The 19234-nt window shown below is 42.2% G+C and overlaps 1 long non-coding RNA gene across 2 annotated transcripts in view; it reads right to left on the reverse strand.

Moving 5' to 3' along the window:
* LOC136790017 (uncharacterized) overlaps positions 1-19080 on the reverse strand; it is a 20448-nt gene extending 1368 nt beyond the window's left edge. The window contains exons 1-4 of one of the 2 annotated variants that reach the window (XR_010829090.1): positions 18960-19080; positions 18289-18353; positions 6438-7045; positions 5058-5783 (exon numbers count right to left, since the gene is read on the reverse strand). This is a non-coding gene — a long non-coding RNA (uncharacterized lncRNA). Of the gene's footprint in view, positions 642-5057; positions 5784-6437; positions 7046-18288; positions 18354-18959 lie in introns of those variants that run through there. The other variant, XR_010829091.1, reaches the window with a different exon arrangement.
* Between the last annotated feature and the right edge of the window lie 154 nt (positions 19081-19234).

A 19234-nucleotide genomic window follows, 5' to 3' on the forward strand; every position in this document is an offset into this window, starting at 1 on the left:
AGGTGACAATAGCTGAATGGTTATTGGCCTTTCTCATTTCAAAGAACTTACACCAAAAAGTCTGAAGTCATTTTTGTTTCCACACAGCATTCCATAAGAGTACACGCTTTCTGTGACCTTGTGGAAGAGAGGAGTGCTAGCACACTGCTTCTTCAGTTCATGTGGAAGAGTCCCAAGTAAGTGCATTGTCATCCACAGAAGACTTGAACATTCAGGAGAAGAGTGATGGAGAAGTTAAATCTGTCATCTTAGCTTCCAGCAAAAAAACTTCCTAGCTGACGAAACAGATCATGCGAACACTTGATCAAAAAAAGGGGTGTAGGAGGAGGTTATCTTTCCTAGGCCATCACTACAACTTTCCTTTCTGTCAGCAGAAGGCCCAGATTAAGATCTAATATAGCAGCTTTAGCATGACTAAAAATAATGGATTACTTGCAGTTCCTTCCAGCCCTTCTGTTGCACTGGAAAATGGGGTGCATCTTTCCCTTTTCTCCTCCCTTGGAAGCAGAAGGAGTGGTTGCTGTCCTTATCTGGCCATGCGGCTGAAGCAGTCAGTTTCACCAACATCCAGAGATGAATTGCTGTTGTCTTTGGAAATTAAGGTTAAGGAGTTGGCCGCCAACTGTTTCTTAAGTGCATTGCTGAGAAGAAAATACAAAAGTGCATGTTAGATTTCCAAGCATGGGAAGAATGGATTGCTGCATAGTTTTGTGCTAGAAGCAAAAGTTCTGTATCATGAAAATGAGCTAATTGATCATTTGGAATTGTCATTGAAATGGCTAAATGGACTGCCCTAAATTTCGGGAGCATTTTTCTGAAGTCTTGCTATGAGCTACTGCCAGATACAGGTGAACAAACGGCAGAATGAACAGCTGGAGAAGTGAATTCCAAAAATACAGTTTGTATTAATGCTGATGGATTAGTCCTTACAGACAAACACAAGCCGTTACCTGCAGACTCTGAATAATTGCCTGGTGCTTCAGAGAAGTAATGACAGAAGCAAGCTGTGTAAGCTCTCAAATAGCTAAAACTTCACATATGCTTTATATGCAGGGGATAAAAGCGTAGCCATGAAAGGTTAATGGCATGTTTCAAACTTGTCCTCTGATTAAGAAATGACTTGAGTCCTATACAAACTGATTAAAACAGTGCAGATTAAAACTGTACTTTGCAATATTGCTGGTTGCATTTTCACTCAGTATTTCTTACTAAAATTTTCGATTTATTTGCATATAACAGCTAGGGGATAGTCAGAAGTTTATTTTTGTTTTCCACGTGTGTGTCTTGGGAAGTCAGTGTGCAAGGAATAGGACAAACAAATCTATTGGCTTTTTTGTTGGTGGTGGTGGTTCTTTTTTGTTTGCTTTTATTATTTTTTATTAGAGAAGGGAGTCAAAGCACTGACTTTATTCCAAAGGTTCCCAAGATGTAAATAAAAAATCCACTGGGGAAGAAAGAGAGAATTACAATCTGTTAGGTAAGTAATTTATGAGAAGTTATTTCCCTACCAGTAACAGGAAAAGGCCAGGACTGAGCGAAGGAGCACAGTCTGTACTGATCTGTCTCAGAAGGAGGAAAGAACCAGAAACAAACCCGCCGTTGATTGTTCTGTTTAGATTAGCAGTTCATAAAGCAAAGTGAGCAGCTATTTTAAAGTGAGGAGTAAGCTTCAGTAATCTACAAGAATAACGCTCTAGGATAAAGGTGTCCCAAGCAATTAGTGAGCTAGACCTGTTAGGACTGATCCAGGTCATGCAGTCCAATTCTGTAAAAATGAATTAAAAAATAGCCCGTGTGTTGGAAGTGCACTGGAAACAAAGCTGGAGCAGCTCAGCAAGTTAGTGTGTTGGTGAGGTGCAGCTGGAACAAGAGCTGTTCAGAAGGATCACTGAGAAAGGAAGGTTTGCTTGTAGAGAGCTGCGTACTGATGTTAGTCCTTGGCATTTTGAACTCCGTGGCTGCTGAGGTGCTCATTATGCAGCAGCCACAGAGACGGAGCAGGAAGCTGGGCAACTTGAGCAGTGAGCTTAGCCATCACCGTTAGGTGGCAGTCTAAAACAGCAGCAGCAAAACCAAATTCTAGCTCCTGGCTGAGATTTCTGGAGCAGCGCTAGAAACTTAGCTGCAATTCTCGAGTATAACTGGGGCTATTTTTTCAAATAAAAAAAAATAGATAATATATTTGAGCATTAACTGTTCTTCCTTGTTTTGGGGTAAGAGCTCCATGTCCTCATGTCATCATCTGCTTATGCAACAGAAAAGCCACCCACATCCTAAATTCTGTTAGAGCGTTTATAGCCTCCCGTCACACTTCAGCACATCTCCTGGAAGAATCACCCCCTGAATATGCTGAAAGAAGTCAGTACCTGCTCTCCAAGGGGAGAGAGAGACTTCTCATGTTGGAGCTGGTTGGGGAAGTGCCACGGTCAGGGACACAGAGAGAGCAATTTCCATTCCACTGTATAAACTGTGCATTTACCTGAATCTAGGCAGTGGCTGGAACTGCTATTTAGGAAGTGGTAGCAATGGGCAAGTTGGGAAGAAGCTAAAAATCATAAAAATTTGATTAAACTATCAAAGCACTACTTCGCTGGCTTAGAACTAGTTTTATAATTCTTTTCTGGATTGTAATGTAAGCATGTTCAAGTGTTTGTATACAGAATTAATCCATCCCAAGCATGGATAACAGGTCCTGTGAATTCCTGCTTGTGACAACAGACAAGCAGTCTCCAATCTTGCTGCAAAATGATTATATAAATATATATATATATAAAATTTTTTTTAAAAGCATGTCCTAAATAATCTAGCATAAGTGCAAGATGCATGTGTTATCAGAAGTCTATGTATAGCTTTTCTGCGGCTGCTCATATCTTAACTAAGTTGGAATCATGAATTAGCCCAACAGAAGCTGTCCCAGTACAGACTTGACCCGAAATGTTCCTAAACTTGTTCCTAAACTCGTGCCTCTCCATTGTAAGCTGACTGCTAGCGTCCCTCAGAGCAGCCACGACGGCCGGATCAGGCCTTCTCCCGTCTCACCTCCCTGCCCTTCTGCTAAGGCATCACCAAGTAAAATGGGAAACTTTGCGTTTTCTCTCCTGCCTGTTACTTTTTTGTTGAATACAGATTATTTCTAAAAGAGACCACGCTCTCGTCTTCAGTTTAGTTCATAATCTAAGCTCGTGTACAGGTTCTCCAGTTTGGAGAGCTGAAATAACCCATGGCAAGTAAAGTCAGAAGACCTAGCAGGAAAGCTAGGGTGGGTGTCTATATGTGGGTGTCCGGAAAGACAGTTGTGAGCAAACAGTCCACCACAAACCAATTTTTAGAAGGATTTCACCCCATACAGTCCCAGCACACCGTCAGGGATTCCTGCCAAGCCCCAGCAGCAGGCTCCTGTGTCAGAAGCAGCGGTGTGCTCGGGGGGTGTGAGGTGTTTGACACTGCAAAATGGCCTGGCTTGCGTCCGCAGGGATGGGAGATGTGCTGCAATGAGGACCTGCACTTGTTTCCTGTGAGTTTATTCACGTGTGTAGGAGCTTTAATGGGTTTCTTTCACAGGCGGCTGTGAAGGCCCTGCAGCAGGGCCTGGCGCTGGTTTGGCTGCTGCCGGCGTCCTGCAGCTGCCGTCCGCACGGAGTGGCGCTGTACTGCGAAGGGTTCAGAGAACATCCAAGAGAGAAACAAGTCTGAGGGAGTTGTGAGCTCAGCCTGTTTCACTCCACATGCTGTGCAGGCCTGAGCACAATCTCCAAGGGCCTACAAGAACTAGCAGCAGGGTTAAGAGGAAGCCCCTCAAGCTACCAGACACCTGTGTAATTTACCAGGTATGCTCATTCGTGCTTAGAATTACCAGAAGCCTGGGGGTCTGTGATCCCTAGAAATGCTTAAATCAGGACTGGCTGTTCCTCAAAAGGAAACCTTAAAGCAGGTTGAAAGGCAGCCCTGTGGCACATGCAGTGCGGCAGAACATGGTGCCCAGTGACAGGACAGGAGGCGATGGCGTTGCAGGAGGTGTGTCTGAAGATCAGGAAATACTTTTTCAGCATTAGGGTGACCTAGCCCTGGCACAGGCTGCCCAGAGAGGTTGCAGTCTCCATCCCTGGAAATACTCAAAAGCCACCGGGACGTGGTCCTGGGCAGCCTGCTCTGGGTGGCCCTGCCTGAGCAGGGGGAGTCAGGCCTCCAGAGGTCCCTGCCAGCCTGTACTGCTTGTGATTTTGTGATCCCTCCCAGCCTTAGGATCTACTGACAGGATTTGGAGTAAAACATCATTCCCTACTGAGCTTCCTTAAATTCTTATTTTTGTGAGATCAGCAGCAATACTGTTTCTCGGCATACTGACGTAAAACAGAACAGGATTTCATTCTGAATGGGCTCTAGTGCAGCCACTGATTACTTCCAAAAAGCACTATTCCAGTCGTGTGCTAACATCAGTTAAGGCCTGAACACATCCTCAGGAGTGGCTGGGGAATCCAAGACGCTTCATGGACAAGTTAGTATTCTCTAATTACAAATAACTCACGTAAGCCTGGAGCCGAGCTCTAGCAATCAAAACTATTGATTTCATTTTCTGCAAACATTCCTTATACAGCTAATATAGTATGACATTATCTTGTGTCACATAAATATTGTGCATAAGCTATACCATAAAAATAAAAGGAAATTATACCAGGGTGTTGCCTACATTAACATCATAGATAGAGTTTGCCACGTATATTACATGTCTTTAAAAACTAATATAAACTTCTGAAAAATAAGCCATCTTTTAGGTTGAGTAAAGGTTAAAAATTAATTACTTTGAAAACAACACTCTTGAAACCAGCTTCTTTAGCACATATTTACTCAGAAATTGGAGCTCTTAAGACCTTTTGATGGGTTCCTGTTGTGTTTGTGAGGTTGATCTTGAATACAAGCACTCTTATAATGAAGCTGGTTAAAAGTTAAATAAGGTTTGAGGCCAGCACAGAATACAAATACACATTTGCTGATATCATTACTTCTTATTTAGCTCCATCTCAGAGAATTCTTTGCAGCTTAAGGGTTTCCCTGTGCTCAAAATGCCATTTCTATTAGCACAGGGGGAGGAAGGTGGTCCTGGTCCGTGGTCAGCAGGAACAGAGTTGTGCAAGAGCAGCTACTTGTCAAAGGAACACAATCACATCGCTGTTTGGGGAAGGGATTTCTCTATGTTTGACTTCACTAAGAACTGAAACCATGAACAGCCTTCAGAAGCAAGAGCTGACCTGTTTAAGGCCCGGAGATTCCCTGGCCTTGGCCTGGGTGCTCCTGTTGGTCATGGAGACAAGATACAACTTCTGAGGAGCAGCGGGCCTTGATAGATTACAGTTCTCTAAGTCCAAAGCTCAACAGGAGCTGCCACTGCCACTCCGTTTGCTGGGTGGCAGGGGATTCCAGCCCCGTACCCAACTGGGAGGCCACACAGAACCTGCTGAAGGGACGGCCCCTACAGCAGAGGAGCTGGTCCTCCATCAGCTGACCACACGATCATCCTCCACAAGGAGCAGCATCTCCTCTGCCAGCAGGGCTTGGTGTTCCACCAGGAAACGTTTTCCCCAAAAGATTACTCTTCAAATCACATCAAATCAAATCAAACAGCATCATGTTGGAATGTCACTGCTCGCAGAGTTCAAGGCAGCACAGTTACCCTCTGAAGGGTGTGCACAAAGAAGTGCTTCCAGGGGTTCTGCTGAATGCTTCTCTCTTGCAGCCTGTGCCCTTCCCTGTAGATCCACTGGGGTTGCTACATCTAGCTGTGTTGTCTAAAAACAAAACAGGTAACTGTCACCATGGCTGCACCATGTCTTAATTTTGTGACTGATACATGCAGAACATACAGCTGCATAAAATGAAAACCTGGAATGAAGCAAATGAATGGGAGCCAGGGTCTTCTGAGCATCAGCAGAAGGCATCCCAAGAGTTCCCTTAATTGTGCTGGATTATTTCCTTACCTCTGCCAGATTTTGGGTAAAATGAATGCAGTGGTATTGCTCACATGAGAAAATTAACTGATGTTAAACCTAGAAACTAATGCTGAAGCATAGAAAGTGCTCCAGGTTTCAAGCACTAAACTTAAGATCTTATTGATTTGAATGTATGGGTACACTGTAATGAAGTAGTTTTGATTTTCAAGAGGAAATTACACTGTAAAAGTAGCACAGGAGTGAGATGGAAAACACTTTAACTGCAGCTACCCTCCTGAGAACACAAAACCCTCGGCTGCCCTTGGCAGCTGTCATTCTTCTGTGTCTCAGCACACTGCTATGCAAGGCCAGTCGCTGCCTAAGCAACAGGGAAACCTTGCCACGTTGAACTCGAGATGAAACCAAGCCTTATTTACAGTTACACCCAGTCACCACTGTGCACGGGAAGTGACTATAAAAATAGTTATGGCAGGTCTTACAAGTCTTTCCTACCTGCCTGTAACACTGCACGTTGTCTGCTTTGGATTGGATAAACTGCTGGAATGCCCCCGCAGAGATGTAGAGCAGACCATTTTAAGGTTTGAAGGTGCCACTTCTGGACAGTCAGGGTCTTGGGAGCTCGATGGGCCTCTGTAGACTCTTGTAGGACCTGGAAATCTCGGAGATCAGAGGAAACAGCACAGCAATCCAGATGGTTTAGACAGACAATATCTTATAGAACAAAACCAACCAAACAAAAAGAAACAAACAAAAGTTATTAGTAGTCACCCTTCTTTGAGCTGCTTGATTTGGTTGACTGACCAGGGCATTTTGTCCCATGACACACTCTGGGACTAGGAGGACAGTCTCCACCAGACTGACAGATACCACAGCAGCAGAACTGTGCTGTTCTGAGTGGCAGCTGGAGGCCAGGCTGGCTCCCCTAAGACACTCCTCCTGGCTTTTTATTTATGCACTTGAAATTCTGTGGTGTCTGAACAATCACTACCCACCCTCTGCTCCTCGGTGGGCCTCCTGCGGGTACTGGCTGAGAGCTGGGGGCATCACTCAGGCATCAATCCACCCCGTACGGCCGTGAAAAGGGCAAGGGCTGAGTACACCTACGAGGTGGAAGATGATGTGAGCTGAGAGTTTCTGTTATCTGCATCACAGGTGGATGTTCACCTGCAGCATGAGTACACATATGGATGATACATCCCAAGAGCGACAGCGTAACATTTCTTTGCTCCAGCTGATCGGAACAGCCTGTCTCCGCACTAACAACCTCCTACACCGAGATCAAAACCCTCAGCTCTGAAACCTTGAGGCTATATTGCATAGATGGCTCTAGGTTCAGAGCAAAAAGCACTCTCTTCTTCTGTATAAAAATATACATCCAGTCAGCAAATGGACAGTTCCATATGAGACGAAGGTAGATCCAACGTGGGAGGAAAGACAGCATTTATGCACCAGAACTACAGCAGAGGACATAATCTTGCAGTTCTTCAGTCAATCCGAGGCACGCGTTAAAGGAAATGGCTGCAGTGAATCCACCCATTTCTGGCCAACACTTTTGTAATGCATTTGGACTCTTCTAGTCCTTCCTCCAAGGCAACATATATTTTTGCAATATTTTTAAGTATCATCCAGGACATGGTGTTCCAGTTCAGCATTTCTGATGTATCAATTAACTGGAGTGACTTGGAAGGCTTACCTTGAAGTTGTGCACATAATGTTGACATTAAAAAAGAAAATGCTGCCAGCATTTGTTGAAGTGCCAAAATGAAAGTGCTCTGGTCAGGCTCACACCAGCCACCTCATTGTTCCCATCCTATCTCACAGGATAATCAGAAAGTGTCTAGGCGATTCTCCACCCTTTCCTCATTTTCTCTGCAGGGAAGCATGAGATCAGCAGCTTTCTCCTTTTGTTCATTTTGTCCTTTTCATGAGTGGTATTTGTTTTGATTTAGTGGAATTCATTTTCTTAAATAGGAAAAAATATATATCCTGGGGTAGAATACAAGGACACCTGCAGCCTAGGGAAGCTGCCTCTTGAGACCCCCCTATGGCCAAATTTACTCTACAGAGTCATTATCAGCACTTACATCTTAGGTTTAAATCTTAGGTTTTTGCTCCGAATTGCATTATAGAAATTTCCTCCTGACAGTAGAGGCTGCACAAGGAGACTAACTTGGCTGGGCTAAAGAAAGCCTTTGTGAATGCCACCTTCGTGATTAGCAGGTTCGTAATTGCTAATTTGGTATTCCAGTGTTTAGTGATGCCTCTGGAAGCAGGAGCTGTTAGTGGTATAGAAATGTTTACATTCACCTCCCAGCTAGCTTAGTCATCATTCAAAGGCCTAAGCCTGCTGCTTCCAGGAAATTAAATCACTTCTCATAACACATAAATAAAAGGAACACAAATAGCAACCGAAAGAAAGATTTAAGAGTCAAAATTCTAACAAAATAGGAAGCACAAAATAGGAAACAAAAGAAGAAGTCTGGATAACTACATAAGCATTCAAGTAAAGTCTATTTTGGGACTGTTACTCTCCCATTTCACAGAGTTTGGTCACCATTCCAGGTCAACATCTTTACATCTGTAAAGTTTTCAGCAATGCCAGATGACAAACAACGTATAGCTTGTATTAATTTCCTCCTTTAGAAATCGTGAATTGTACCTCTGCCTATCAACAACACAAGTACTAGCCACAGGAAAACCTACGGGACACAACTTTGGTGGTGCAGAATTCCTTTTTTAAAGCTTCCCTTGTTTTACTCACGCTAATTCTGATACCTCGGTTATCCTGCCTTGCTTTCCTAGCTGTATAACAAAGGGGCTAATGACACAAATTAATGGGATAAGAGCTCTGGCCACAAGCTAATTCACACTATTCAAGGCAAGACAGGCCAATGAGAAAAGTGCCTGAAGTGTGCCACGGGTAACCACGGTTCTGGTAGCACAAGGTGTACTTTTAACGACTGGCAGAACAACAAAAAGAAAGAACTTGAGGTCAAATTGATTCCCAGACACGAATATCAAGCACTGACTTTAACAAAAATTCTTTGGTACATCTAATGGCAGAATGACACAGAGAGTGATGTTTCCATTGTGATCCACTTTTTCAGCCTCAGAGGTGCCTGTCGCTGCTACCCTCCTGCACTGCCTCATTTCACAGATTCCCATTATTTTCTGTCTTATTTCCAACCATTTTCTGAAGAGTCATTTTCATTCTTCTCTCAAAGCTGCTACGAAGTATAGCTCACATATGCAGAATAATATGAAGAGATTAGCAAAAATGACCAATTTCCAACTCTTAAACTTTTCTGCGTTCATCTTTTAAACCACATTTGGATCTACAGTAATAGCTAGCTTCCAGTCTCCTAATGTCGTACTCCTTCCCTCCCTCCCTGGTAGATACCCACCATCCACGTGAGGATTTAAGAAAGGGAGCCAAGGCAAGCTTTCAGCCCTCTGGCAGTACCACAGGCTCCTGCACGGAGCAGAGAAGTGTTCCACACAGCAGTACCTAGGACTCTCTGCCTATGGGTTTAGTGCGTTTCATTGCATGCCATGAGGGATTACCCTGTGGATTATCTTCAGATACATGTAGCAGAGGTAATTCACCTTTTAATCCATATTTAGCAAAAGCCTTTCAAGAAAAAGAAAAAAAAAAAAAGAAAAAACATCAGTATCTGTTGCTACATGACTTCTACTGAATTCACAGTGCACTCCGCATGAGTTTCTGAAGCGTCTTCAAGTCCCTTTAGACATTTACATGACCTAGTCTGAACCTAGTGGACTAGAAGTTCTATAACCCTTCTGGTCAATATTTCTTCCTTTGATTAGCTTCCCACATCTACTGAAGAAAACATGTCTATAAGATTTAGGGAACACCACAGAGATGCAAAGAGTACCTGATCAGATTTGGTATGCATGAGATTTCAGCAATTATGTCAAATTAGGGCCAGGTTTTCAAATTCTAGATCCAGTTAATAATATGCAGTAATCTATCAAAGCAAATTAGGCTCTTTATATGTCTAAGCATCTAATTTGCATGTGCAATCAAATATGTAAATACTAATGGTCTCAAACGGATTTCTTTTCTCATTCTCATGATAAATGGGAGACTGAATTATTCCCAGTTGAAAATTTCACCCTGGTCATTTAAACACATCTAGGGCAGTTGTAGCATATGAGCTATTGCAGCTTGATATGAGCCTGTTGTATTTTAATCTTACTCAACGCTTCCAAATATGTGATCTCTGTTAGGTTCCCTGCAACTTCAGTGATTTGGAGTAATGTTCCTCATGGCCTCATCTGTCATGGAGCACAGTTTCTAAACACATTATTACAGCTCAGCACATTCACTTCAGCCAGGGCACCCAGAACAGCTACTGAGGTCCTTGTCCCAGCCTGAAAAGCAAAGGAAACTGCTGTAGTTATTTGTGTCCAAAAACGGAAGATGTGCAGTGAACAAGGCAGCCAGGGGATGAGATGGGATGTTTTTGTGACCAAGGCAATCAAATACCACTTTGGGGAACTGGATTCTGTCATCACATTTGCCACATTCTTCCTTTTGCTATGATTTAAGTAATTTAAAACAAATGGTTTGGATGTGTTGACAGGTCAGTATTTCAAAGGCTAACTTGAACCTAGGAAGTCTCTATGGCCAGTAGAGAAGGACAGATTCCTCCAGAGGTGATCTGAAATCTCAAGTTAGACACTGCTCCAACCAGTGTTTCTCAACATGGACCATGGAACATCTGAATGTGACTTGTACATTAAATTACAATAGTAATTTAAATTACAATAGTAATTTAAACATGTTTAAATTTGGGCTATTCTTTGTTCCTTTATTTGCACATTTATATCTTCTTATAATTCGTACTAATACTTGCTGCCTATTTTGAAAAAAATAAAATAAATAAAATCCTAAGCTTACTTTACACATTTAGCTGTCATAGTCTTCTAGTCCCCTGTAATTCTAAATGTTCTTAGTCCTGAAGTTGCTCCATCACTGCTTTTAATTTGGCCTTGTCTCTTACTGTGTTGTGCTTGAATCACAGCTGAATAATTGGTCTCAGCACCGAGCACGAAAAAAAGAATATCAGGAAAAGCAAATTAGTCCATCCATTACAGCAGGTACAGTCTGCTAATGAAATTATGGACTAGAAGCTCATGTCCTTGTAGCTAATGTGAAGGTTCATTAAAGAATAGGACATAAATTCAGCTTTTTATTCAGCTGAGCCTGTAGCTTTGAACAGATGACTTCCAAAACTCATTCCTATGATTGCAGAAGTAAAAAGCAAGTTAAAAAGCCTTTGGAAAACAAAATATATTTTAATTGTCAAATTAGGAAGCCAATATTTAGTATTTTAAGCTTAGAGGGACAGATATTGCACTTACTCTATAAAATGATCAAATTAATTCAGTGAAATTGAGTCAGCTCAAAAACTAGAAGTTTCCATACAGGCTTAGATATTTCTTTTAAGTTTACAATCCTAATGATCAAAAAATTTCTCAGCTATTCTAACAACAAATATGCTTTGTTTGGATGAAGACTACCTCTGTGACAAGCATCTGAGTAAAACATGCAAAAAATACTGACTTTACAGCATTTTCATTTAAGGGCAAGCTGAGTAGGTCTCTTCAGTGGATGACCAAAAAAAGTGCACTGAAAAACTCATTTTCCCTTCTTTCTCCTTTCATGTCCTTACAAGATGTACTGTCTTAGGAAATAATACGTTCACGAAGCCTCGGGAGGTAACTCCTAGCTGAAACGGGAACAGCTGTAGTACCACCAGAAAGGGAAGGATCAGCTCAGGGTAGTGCAGGGACCCACGGTGGTGTTTCAGGCTGTAGCAGGTGCAGAGAAATCAAAGGCTTCCTGGAGTCAAAGAGGAGGATTTCTCCGTTACTGGATCAAAACAACTTCAGTCACTAGCACTGAAACTATTTCCCATACTGCTTTCAGCAGTGTGGTTTTTACTGGAACTTCGTGCGTGAGAGCTAGCTCCTATCTATCTGAGAAGCCTATATTTGAAAACACTGGCTGTAAATAATTTTGGTAAGATTTTAAGGCAAGTTTCACTGAATATAGTATCTAAAACCTTATCGGTCTGCCCCTGACTGATGTAGTGGAAGAGAACAACTGTTCTTACATAAAATCAGTACCGTGCAGGGCATGAGCACAAGGTCCATAGGTCAGACCAAAATTTGGTGCCCAAGAAAATGTTTCCTCTCCATATGACTGAGATGATGTCACGTACACAAATGGACCGGGATCGTGGCTTTGATGTCACGTACACAAGTGGACCAGGATCATGGCTTTGATGTCACGTACGCAAATGGACCAGGATCATGGTTTTCTTTCCTTCATCCACATCGACAGTAGAGAAACTTGTTGCACTATGCAACTGCTCTCTGCAGACACCAACAACCATACTACCAAGCACTGGAGCATGAGGTATTATGGTCCAGCTTCTTGAGACTGTGTTAGAAATCATGTTTTCAAAACTGGTCTTCTATTGCATTAAGTTTCTGGGATAAACTCAGTTTTTATCATCAAAGAATTTAATTTGAAAAAAAAAAAAAAAAAGAAAAGAAAAAGAAACAACTGTTTTAATCTTTGTTTATATAATTGAGGTGATGGATAAAATGTGACCAAATCATCTAAACAAATGCTCTTTCATGTTTAGTCATATTTTCTAAGCATAAAGATGGCATCATCTTAGGGGTAATATTAGTTTTAGAGATGCGTATTTCATAAGGCTTGGAAGTCTGCATTCTCTTTTATTTGCATGTCTCTGTGTGATAATTCTATTTCTTAAAGTATGTGTATACTAAAGTAAAACAGCCACATAAAAATCAGACTAGAGATCATATGGCATCGGTAAATCTGAAGTTTGGCATCTCTTGTGAGTTCAAAGCTTATTTTCTTCTTTAGAGTATTTAGCTTGTGGTACGCTGATAGCATCAGTACAGCAGGCATAAGTTTCAGCTTCAAAAATTGCCTGATTTAAAGCTTTAAAACTTTTCGATCTTTACTATAGGAATAGCTGTTGCCTTAGGATAGGAGATGCCATGGAGCTGGAATCAGCAGAGCGTTTTATTATTTTCTGGGCAATATGGTTAACATGAAAAATTTCAGAAGAAAAACTTCCTAAGTGTTCTTTGATTTAATATTTTGCTTGTGCTCTAGAGATAATCAGTATAATTTGTATCTTGAAAAATAAAGCATATGCTAAGGCTTAGGAAAGGCATTAAAGCGTGTCCATCAGGAAACCATATATTCCAGTCTTCATTTCCATAACCAGCCTCCTGATTTGTATGAGTTAGCAGGCGGGGGCTAGTATGCCAGCAAATACCTCTGCATATTCGTGTGGGTTAGCATTACCATAGCCATAATGCCTGTGCTAACCACTGCACCAGCACACACTTCTGCGTGTCTGTGTGGGTAAGCACTAGCATTAACCACTGCCCCTCAGGGGCACGGCTGGCAAACAAAATAATTCCAAGTCCCTTCTGCAGAAGGCTTGTGCCACTGTTCCTGGGTTGTGGGGAGAGGCTAGGAGGAGAAGATTGCCCCAGGATGTGGAGATGGCTGTGGGTAAACACTGAACAAACCTTGCAAACGAAAATAAACAGCCTCCGTTGCAGCTTCCTTGGCGCCAACGCTCTTCCTGCTGGAGCACAGCCTTGGCAAGCAGCTGGGATAAGCGCTTTGTCAGCCCGCGCTTCGTGCTTTGGAGCAATGCCTGACTGGCTGGTGACAGCAATCAGCTGTCATCAGCCAAACCCACTTTCATGCATTTTTATATCTGGTGTATCAAACTGTTCGTCTTTGTTTCTCTCTTGGTGCATGGTTCATAGAGCTGCCGTCCCATGCTGCTCACCAAGCATCAACATTTTTTTTTCCCCTGCTGCTCCTCTCGCTTTGTCAATTGTTCCAGGCTGCCTATTGCCCTTCTGCTTGACCTTTCTGTTTCTTTTGACATAGAGAAAATTAGTATAGTTAAGGTGTCTGGTCCAAAGACTTCTGAAGGCACAAATGCATTGCAATAGGGCACAGAGACTTGCCTTGAGGTCACTTGTCTGCTTCCAGCACAGGCCGGAGCTTAACAAAGGACATCTTTTAGCTGTTTGGTAACACAAAAGTGCACAGCTGGTCCCAAGCCAGGCCCTGACATTGATCATCATTATCACAAAACCAATCACCACAACTGCAATTAATTTAGACCTTTGTAAGCAGACACATGAAGGAGGTAAATGGCTTCGTACATGATACAATTTCAGTCCTGAAAAAAAATAAAAACTAAAAATGTTCTTCAAAGCTCTGCACTGAAGATTAGGTTTTCAACAGAACTAACACAGGATGTATCATCGCAGCTCTGTTGTAGTAAAAGTTTCCTTTCAATGGGAATCTGCATTTTGGTTTTCCACCTCACATTTAATGGTAATAAAGGAAGCCTGCACCTTTGCATCAAGCAGGTCTAGGAAAAGATTGTTTTACATTAGTAATGCCACCACAAAGATGGGTCATACAGACTGAATCCAGCTGTGTAAATACCTCCTTGCTGATGACATCAAAAAAGCTTCCTACAGAGTAAGTCAAGTGTCGATAAAGATGATTTGTCAGGGATGTAATACTTTTTTTCACTCCCTGTGAATCAGAGCGATAAGGCATTATTCTATGGAATTCCCCTAGAGAAGATGTTACGTTCTCAGAAGAGACCTACACAAAGAGGCATGCAACAGGACTAAGCCACAAGCAAAATTACATGCTCAAAAACTCTACCTAATATTGAAGTTCCAGAAAACAAAATAATCTAACCAGGACTAGGACCCTCTTTGCATATGACACTTCGCTCTGAATTTGTTAAGAGAGCAGAAGAAATCTTGTTAACACTTGGGCACCTTACACTGCTGCCAGCGAGAATCCCGGTGTAGATCATTCTGCAAGAAATCGGATGGATGTTTCAAAATGTTGTGCACAGAGCCATTCCTCAGCAGCAAGAGCAGTTTGGTTGGAGGTGCTGAATGTCTTCCCATCCTACCTTTTCTAGCAAGACTTCTACTTTTAGCCCTTCAGGAAGACATCCCATAATCTGTCTTTCCTATAACATACCCAGCTCTGCCAGACCAGCTGAACAAATGGCCTTCAAGGATGAGATTATTGCTATGAAAACAACATTAAAATTGCAGTCACTAGTGTGTAGAAAGCTGCCAAGGCTTTGTGCCTTATTAGATACAGACTACAATATAAGACATAATATATGGCCTTTTTCTTAATTGCTACAGAGTTTTATGGATATTGGGAAAATCTACCTTTCGGTTGTGCTCGGTCTAATAGACATTATCATAAAAACATTTGACTTGGACTAGATGCAGAAGATAACCCAGCTGGTAACTTTCCATCTTGTCAGGAACATTAAGCCCATTCCCTGAAATAAATTGCTTGTTCAGTTTCATGTGTCCGCTGTGGCTAAGCACCCTGTTACAGTAAGATGGAAAAAGACAGATTCATCAACAACCACAGAGACCAGGCCCAAAAATACTTCGGCAGAGATTAGGCCTTGATTTGGCACAGTGCCTGGGAGTGAATTACATCCATGCCACTGGACTTAGTGGCCTTTCTCACATGGCTCTTACTATATATTCTTACAGTGACTTGGTATCTAGCTCCATTTATTGACTTTTTCCCCAAGTATCTTCAAAATGCCAATACCGTAACTATTAGAAGATTTCCAGTGATGGCATGTTTGGCACCCAGAAGCCTTCTCTCTCTTACTTAGTTTGGTTTTTATGCCTCTTTTCACTAGGCATTTTGGGTTCATTTTGCTGTTCTTTGTCCTACCAGCTCCGTTTCCTGGTACAAATTTCTAGTAATTCACTGTAAGCATGGCTGTTTGACCCGTCCCAGGCTTGAGAAGACTTCAGTGGGAGTACAGAAAAGTGAATTCTATCCAGAAAAGCACAAAGATTATGAGAAAAAAAATATTCAGAACACAACTCAGACGTGAATTGGAACTGGCTTTCTGCCAGAAGATTGACTTTATGTTGGTTGGCAACAGAGCTCCATCGTTTGGTTGTAGCGATTACTCCACAGAAAGAAAAGAATTGGTCAACAGGGCTGTGTGGCAGGTCTTCATGAGTTATCCTTCCCCGTGTAGACACCATGGATATCATGACACTTCCAATAGAGAAGCTACTGCATGGAGTAGCTGCACTGAACTCTGTAACCCAGTATTCGTTCAGAAAGCACAGCTGTCTTGCCAGTTATAGCCAGCACTAAACTAGGCTGTTTTCAGCACTGAAGAAGTATCTCGTGTACTATTTTTTGTTTTCAGCATGAAGGCTTTTATTCAGGATATGACAAATGGGATTTCTGTGATCTCAGCTCAGCTCTATCTGCTGATAGAGACATTATTTTTGGCTGTAATGCCACTATTGCTTTAAATAATTCAGATTGGAAACATTCAGGATGAATTTCACAAAGAGATGCCCGCAATGGAAATCTTATTGTTTCCTGTAGCATCCTGACCTGGGACACTGTCTAGAAGGAAGAAGAAAACCTGCGCTCAGCCCCTACTCCCTCCTGTACATACGGAAGGGCTTCTTGAGAAACTCAGCCACTGCAGGGCCTGCCTGCCGTGCAGTGCATATTTCCGAGATAACTTCAGACCAGCTGGCTAGGACCCACTAGAAATCCAGCTTTGGTGCTTTCAAGCTTCTGAGGACAGGCGTTCAGGGGAGAGAAAAGCAAAGAAAGGAGGCAGGACACCATACAGATGTAAGGCTTATAGGCACTGGACCAGGGATCTTTAAATCCACTTCTTGCTTTAGTTAATTTATTTTACTTGCATTAAACAGCTTGCATTTGAAGAACAGATCTTACCATATATTTCCATCAGTTCGGTTCTTAGATTGTGAATTCAAGCAATGAAAAAAGCCGTGACAGGCTGAAAATAAATTTTAAAAAAAAAACAACCACAGACGGTGTCCTTTGGCCCTGAGACAGTAAAGTGTACTGCATTTTTTCAAAGACTTGAGACATGCTTGCTAGCAAGAAAATTCCTGAAAGTGAAAAATCCTAAAAGTGAAAATTCTAACATATCTGTCAAAAAAGAATTGCAGTTTGGAGAAAAGAAAAAATAAATAAAGCAACTGGTGTTGCAAAGCTTGCTGTAAACTGGGGGCAGCTGATAACATTTATATTGAAGAAGCCCAGGACCCTTTAGATCCTCGATTTGTTGCTTATTTGTGCTACTGATAATGACCACTATAGCCAGTGTCTAGCCCATATCCATCCATTCAAAATATAAAATGACTCCTGTTATAAGTCAGTAAAGGTGGGTTTCTGTGTCAGTTTACAGAAGGGGCTCTTGAAAGACTGCTGGTTTTGGCTTTAGGAAAACAGCCAGCACTCAGACCTTGCCAGCCACTGAAAGCATTGTACAAACGAGCAGTTTCCTAATGAAACGGCTCAGGAGGTCGCCCATCCTGTTCTCAGTGCACCGTGCCTTTATCACCAGATGTGTGACCACCTTGGCAATATAACCAAGTTTCAACAGAAATACAAAAAGACTGAAGGGGTATGGAGACCAAATTCACATCCATCCCTTGGCAAGGCTGGAAGAGTTGTGAGGTCCATGGATGAAGAGGGCTGCACAGCTGCTACCCATATTAAACACTGCAGTGGAGAAACCTCTCTATAAAAGTCAGTCGTGCCCTAAGCAGCTTTTCCAATGAGGAACTCTCATGGAATTTGCTGGAGTGAAAAAAACAGCATTGTTTAAATGCAAGGGTTATATTTTTATTGGAAGTAATCCTAGATCCACTGAAACTACTTGCAAATTTTCATTGATTTTAATAGGATGGAATCTTAACCACTTCTGATGGAGAAGAGATGAACTCCATAGGATGGCAAATCACTTAACTTTACATATGTTTTAGTACGGGAATTTAAAGAAGAGCAAGAGGCATCCTTCCCAACGTGCTTAGAGTGGGGTGTAGTCACTGCTCTATTGTTCCCGGCCTCTTAATAACCCGTAAATGAGGTAGAAACCTCAGCTGCTATCTGATTGCACGTGTTGTCCTTGATGTCTGAGTTGTACTACATGACAGAAAGATTCGAATTCATTGATAATTATAAATGAATTACCACAGCTACAATTCAACATCAGACAGTTGGGGTATATGTCAGTCTACAAACACTTTAATGTTAGGTTTTGAAAATCCCAAGTGACTGCCCACAGTAGAGAGCTGGAAAGCTCTGTTTTTTAAATCACCAGCATCAAAATGGATCCTGATCATGGCCCTGATGACTCTTCCTAGGCAGATTTCTTCATGTACCCCATACCTTTCTGAAGTCAGCAGGCCTACTTATGTGCATCAGCAACTGTCCTCTTAGCCTCTGTTGCAAAGCTGAGAAGAAAGACAGAAAGAGAGAGAAATAAAGAAAGAAAGAAAATACTTCGTTTCTGATAAATGAAATAGTCTAATCAAATACAATGCGGAAAGGCCCTGCAGAAATGTATTTATATACACACAGGATGTTGAAACAAACAAGTCGGTGATAGAGGGAGAATGACTGCAAGAAGCGAAGTGTCCAAGGAGTGCATCAGGATTTGAGTTGGCAAGAACGGTGCAGAACCAGATGTAGTCTGTGAATCAGCAGCTCTGGAATGCCAGCACAGAAAGAATGGCAGTAATGATCCAAGGGGGGACAAAGGCATGTAGAAATTGTTCCAAGACCATTTTAGCAAAGCACATGTTTCTAATATATATATTCCTGTGATGGTAAAGTAATGTCTCAAACTCTTATTAGCTTAGTTCCCCAAAGCATTAATTGAGGTCAAGCAGAGTTCCTGAGATCCTCAACAGATGAAATCTTCTGCTAACCAGACACTGAGGCAAAAATCAAAAAGGAAAAAAAAAATAACAGCAACAACATAAAACCACTCATGTTTTAGGAAAAAAAAAAAAAAACAAAACTATTTGCTGGCAGGTAGAGACAAAACACTGACTTACTGCTGCTTAGTTTCCAAATCTGAATTTTTCTGGATGAATTCTGCTCTGGCTGGCACTGAGATGGGCTGAGGGTGAGCAGGGGGAGCGATCCCGCGCTGCTGGCGTTCTGGTGCCAAGCACAGGATTCCTTTCAGCGGGTGGGGATGAGAGACACGCTGTGGGCAAGAGAAGCATTTGTCCCCGGCTAACTTTGGCTGTTTGCTAAGCAGTCCTAGGAGAGGTGTGGGGCCAGTGGGAGAGCTCGGCGTGTATCCTTACCCTCACCCGGCTGGCTG

This window comes from Anser cygnoides, chromosome 2, assembly GCF_040182565.1.
Source record: "Anser cygnoides isolate HZ-2024a breed goose chromosome 2, Taihu_goose_T2T_genome, whole genome shotgun sequence".
Classification (NCBI taxonomy): Eukaryota; Metazoa; Chordata; class Aves; order Anseriformes; family Anatidae; genus Anser; species Anser cygnoides.